Source organism: Mandrillus leucophaeus, unplaced genomic scaffold (assembly GCF_000951045.1).
Source record: "Mandrillus leucophaeus isolate KB7577 unplaced genomic scaffold, Mleu.le_1.0 Scaffold2233, whole genome shotgun sequence".
NCBI lineage: Eukaryota > Metazoa > Chordata > Mammalia > Primates > Cercopithecidae > Mandrillus > Mandrillus leucophaeus.
The window spans coordinates 41,561-47,560 of NW_012102292.1; positions in this window are offsets into that span (position 1 = coordinate 41,561).

A 6,000-nucleotide genomic window follows, 5' to 3' on the forward strand; every position below is an offset into this window, starting at 1 on the left:
CGTTATTTCCTCTGGCATGGTGTCTATTAGCTCTTGAATTTTTTCAAGATTCGTATCTTGAAATCTTTTACACTCCATCTTTTGGACCATATCCACAACCTCTTTCGTTATTTCCTTATTTGTCTCTGTCGTAAATCCTGTGAAGTCATGCACAACATCTGGGCATAGTTTTCTCCAGCAGAAATTTATTGTTTAAAGTTTGATGGCTTTCACAGATTTTCTATAACAATAATGGCATCTTCAATGTTATAACCCTTCCAGACTTCCACATTTTTTCTCTATGGGAGTTCTCTTCCATAGCATTGACAGTCCTTTCCATAGAGTACCATGTGTAGTGAGCCTTAGAGGTCCTTATCACCCCCTGAGTTAGAGGCTGAATTAGAGACCTTGTGTTTGGGGATAACTTCGATCATTTCAGCACCTTCAGTGTTGAACTCATTGGGTTCTGGGTGGCCAGGGACATTGTCTAATATCAAAAGAACTTTAAAAGGCAGTCACTTACTGCCAAAGCACTTCCTGTCTCCAGGGACAAAGCATCGATAGAACCAATCCAGAAAAAGTGTTCTAATTGTCCAGGCTTTCTTGTTGTACAACCCAAAGACTAGAAGCTGGTGTTTTATCTTTCCCTTTCAAGGTTTGAGGGTTAGCAACTTTATAGATAAGGACAGTCCTGATCACAAACTTGACTGCATTTGCATAAAACAATAGAGTTAGCCTATTGCTTTGTGCCTTAAATCCTGGTGCTCACTTCTCTTCCTCTTCCTCACTAATTAATGACCTTTGTGGCATTTTTCCCCCCAGAGTAGGGTATTTTCATCTGCATTAAAAACCTGTACAGGCAGATATCTTTTCTCCTCAATGATTTTCTTAATGACGTCTGGGAACTTGTCTGCTACCTCTTGGTTAGTAGAAGCTGCTTTTCCTGTTATCCTGACATTTTTCAAGCCAAACCTTTTTCTAAGATTATCAGACCATTGCCTCTAGCCCAGTTTAGTGCAATACTTGTTTAGTGCAATACTTTAAAACTTGAATAACACCATCGGATCTATACAGTGTGCCACTAGTGATGCTAGAATTCCTGCCAATAAGCAGAGAAAAGAAATAACATTACAAGAAAAGTTGAATTGCTTAACATGTACAGTAGATTGGGTTTGCAGCTGTAGTTGCCCACTGCTTTGAGATTAATGAAATCAGCATAATAAGCATTGTAAAAACAAAAGAAAAAAGAAAAAGAAATTCATGAAGCTGTTTCTGCAACTACATCAGCAGGTGTGAAAACCTTGCACATTTTGTGAAACACCTTTTTATCTCATATGGAAAATGCAGCCTTTATGTGGTGCAGAATTGCCACAAGAAAGGCATACCTATAGATTCTAATATGAATCCAGAAAAAGCCGTCATATGATATATATAATATATATCATATATATCCTATATGAGATATCATATATATGATATATCATATGTGTCCTATATGAGATATCATATATGAGATATATCATATATGCCCTATATGATATATCACATATGAGATATATAATATATGTCATATATGATATATAATATGAGATATATCATATGATATATGATATATATCATAAATATATGGGATATATCATAAATGATATATATCATAAATATATGAGATATGATATATATCATAAATATATGAGATATGATATATAGGATGTATATCATACAGGACATATATGACACATATCATATAGGACATATATAACATATATCATATAGGACGTATATGACATATATAGGATGTATATGACATATATCATATAGGACGTATATGATATATATACCTGTGCTTTGCCCAAACGTGCCCATACTCCCCAATATCTGGCCTCAGTTGACCCAGTTTATATATGTGTGTATATATATACACACATATATATTTCATTTTATTATGTATATATTTAAATATATATATATTCACATAATAAAATTATCAAACCATCCTTTGCTGGCATTATATTCTCCAGCTTTATATTCTTCACATTTCTTTTGCTTTAAGTTATCATATAATGACTTGCCTTTTTCTGGATTCATATTAAAGTCTATAGGTATACCTTTCTTGTGGCAATTCTGCACCACATAAAGGCTGCATTTTCCATATGAGATAAAAAGGTGTTTCACAAAATGTGCAAGGTTTTCACACCTGCTGATGTAGTTGCAGAAATAGCTTCATGAATTTCTTTTTCTTTTTCTTTTTTCTTTTGTTTTTACAATGCTTATTATGCTGATTTCATTAATCTGGAAGCAGTGGGCAACTACATCTGCAAACCCAATCTACTGTACATGTTAAGCAATTCAACTTTTCTTGTAATGTTGTTTCTTTTCTCTGCTTATTGGCAGGAATTCTAGCATCACTAGTGGCACATTGTATAGATCCGATGGTGTTATTCAAGTTTTAAAGTATTGCACTAAACATGATGAAAAATGTGTGAGAACCATGAGAGATCACTTTTTACTGCTATAGGCAATTTACTGGAGAGACAAACTCCTCACATGGAGATAATTAGCATACCATGACTTTTCAAGCAGATACAAGAACACTTGCGCTCACTGCAATAGCAACAGGAGGTGGCTATGAAATTATTACAGTAGCACAGCTTATGCTATAGTTAATTCTATGTAGTTATTTCTATGTAGTTAATTCTATGTAGTTCTACATCTCAACATTTGTTTACATTTATCTTGACTGTGAATAATATCATGTATGGTCTGTAACTTTTTGTGTGCATAAATTTTGATAAATTTTAACCTTTTACAATAGACTTCATATATTTTATGGTACTAAATAACAAAATAGCCTAGTATCCACATATATTTTATTCATTCATGACATAACTCTTTTCTTTTTTGTATCTCTAGGCTATGCAGTTTGTGAGTTTTTTGAAATTGTTGCAAACTCCAAAAAAATTCCAATATATTTATTTTTAAAAGTCTGTGTATAAGTGAACCCACACAGTTCAAACCCATGTTGTTCAAAGGTCAACTGTATTATAATTTATTACTACAGCAATCCTCTTCATTTCTGGGAGGAATTTCTGAAAAGGCCAGATTTGCTTCAAAATTCCCCAGCTTTTTCAAGTACCTACTTATTATGTGACAGATGCTTCAAATACAGGATCACATCTAATTTTCAAATAATTCTAGAAATCTCATCAAGGGAAGGTTCACCTTCTTCACTCAGTGGCACATTTCCGCACTTCCCTTTGCAATAACCTCTAATCTTAGTAGGTTGAGATTTTTACCCTTTTTGATTCATGGTCAAAATTTTAACTTGTGAGTCTTTGTTACTGTCCACATAACTGAATTTACCTGAAGACTTGTGCAAGTGCCATTAGGCACATTGCAAGCAAGGATTTTCCTGTGGAGAGGTACAAAGACAAGAGATAGTAGAAATATAGTTATTTTTTTCTTTTTAGATCAGAGCTAGCATGTCCAAAAAGGAAGCATTTTTCACCTCCTTGGAGGGTTCCAGGGTTTTTAGAAATTCCGCTTCAGTAGATTTTTTCTTCCTACAGTGGTTTACATTGTCTTTCTGCATCTACAAGCTTTGATGTTTGACCACCTAGGTAAGCTTATTAACCTGTGTATATTCAGTGGAAAGTCTAATAAGACATTTTATTAAAATCCTACTGCAATATCTAGATGCTTTCAAAAACCTTTCTCTAACTTTACATTTCAGTAACAAGAAGGAATACATTGTGTGCCAAATCAGACCCTACACCCATTTGAAAAAGTTTCAGAGTGTATTTTGACTCTCAGGCGTATAACCAGGCATCTGAACATCACTGTCCAAGTGAACTTTTATGTCAAAGAGGCTGTTGCCATTAGAAGAGTTCCAGGGTGAGCAATGTGACAGCCACAGGACGTTTGCAGGAAGCAGGCATGCTCTATGTCAGGGGGAAGGCAGGTGATTCTGGGCCATTCCACTGGGAGCAAGGCACAGTTTTCAGACGATCATTTTCACATTCTTACTTTAGGTCAGCTTTTAGTGTCTTGACCTCAGTATTCTTCTTTTTGTCACCTTAGAGACACTCTGCAATGCTTACTACAAAAATGAATTACAAGTCAGAAGGCAGACCTCAAGCTGGGAAGAATGGGAATAGCATGGTCTCTAGATGAATCAGGCCAGGGATCAGCGTGGTCTCTAGATGAATCAGGCCAGAGATCTGGTGCCAGTCTGTCACTCACTAGCTATGTGATCCTGGGAAATTACTAAGCCCAGTGAGCCTCAGCTTCTTTATCTATAACATGTGTTTGGTACTTTTTATAATAGACTATTAGAATATAAGAAATTTATTAAAACACTTGGCACAGTGCCTGACATACATTGCATCTTTAACAAGTATCATTTATTTCTAATATTATTTTGACCCCCGATTTTGGAAAATATTTTTGTTTTCCAGGACATCTCAGAGAATTTGCAGTTGAATGGGAAACAGAATTATCACTAAAAAATGCTGCTTAGTAAATGTCCCTTGAAGAGGATTCATTATTTAATTAGGTGTTAGGGAGTCTTCCATAGCTGAGTGCAACTCACTAACTTTAAGATCCTAGAATTTGGGTCACAAACTCCTTTCTTCCCTCCCAGCTTCTGTTTCATTCAAACCACTATTTTTCATTCACCTCATTCATATCATCCCCACCAAAAGTATAGCCATTTCAGTGGAGTCAGCTGTACACCAAACCAGGCAGAAGAGTACCTGGCCAGTGGCTTCTGGGCCTCCCTTCCTGGGAGATTCATGCTTATCTCTTAAGAAATTCTTGCAGATGGCAGATGTTGGGTATCAATCAGCTACCTCTTACACTGTGTTCAACCACACTGGGACAAAAGTGCAGGACACTTTCCATTCCTGCCCCTGATGGAGACTCCTCTCTGCTACATCCACCACCCAAAAGGAACTTCTCAGAGCAGTTTTTCATTCCAGGCTTTTCTCTCACCCTCTGAGACTCATGGTCTGAGATGCTGGCCCTTGTCAGCTGCATTATAATCAACTCTTCAAGAAGGAACTACAGTTTCCCAAAGATCAAAATGCCCCGGCTCAGGGCATTTAACTTCACCATTCTCACCCGGAGCCCCACACCCTCACCTCTCTCTTACTTTTCCTCTGCGTCTTAGAGGACATCTCACCACCATAATTGCATGACTGAAGCTCCTAGACTCTATAACTCTAAGGGTAGGGGTTTCTCTGGCTTATTCTAGTAACTCCACTATAACCCAGAGCCTTCCAAAGAGGAGATGCTCATAAAAGTTGTGGAAAGAAAGAGTCAGTGAGCAGGTCTTTTAAGTTGTAATTTCTCCTACAACCTTGAAAAAGTGAAGCAAATCCAGGTATACGTATATGTTTCAATTTTATAGAACAACAAATGAAAATGAATAAAAAGGCTAGAATTAGCACACTTTTCCTTTTATTTCTCTGTTTTATGGCCCCATCAATCTTACTGATAATTTCTTACATTTGCCAAGAGAGTATCTATTCCAATGCCATGGTATATTGTTCTAAGTCACAAAGCAATATGGAAGGTTTCCCAGTATGTCTCACTGAAGGCAGCAGTGATCAGACTGGAGTGGATGCTACCATCACATGAGCTACAACAGGGAGGTGCAGCCAGGGCTGCACACTCCTTGGAACCAGCATGAGGCAGGGACAAGTGGGAGCCCTGCTCCTTCTGAGTTGATGGAGTGGGAGCTCCCTGGGTGCAGCCACAGCCACCCAAGTTGCAGCTTTGGATACAGACCTCCCGCTTCGTGGAGCAGACAGGAGCCTCACTCCCCTGGGTGCAGCTGCAGCCACCCGAACCATGGTTGCAGACCCAGACATCCTGCCCCATGGAGCAGGCAGGAGCCCCACCCCCCTCCCCTGGGCACAGCTGCAACCGCCCAAACCATGACTGCAGATTCTGGCATACCTGCACTCTTGGGGGCCCAGAAAGGCCCCCACTGCTCTGGCAGGGTCAGAAATGCCTGCTCCT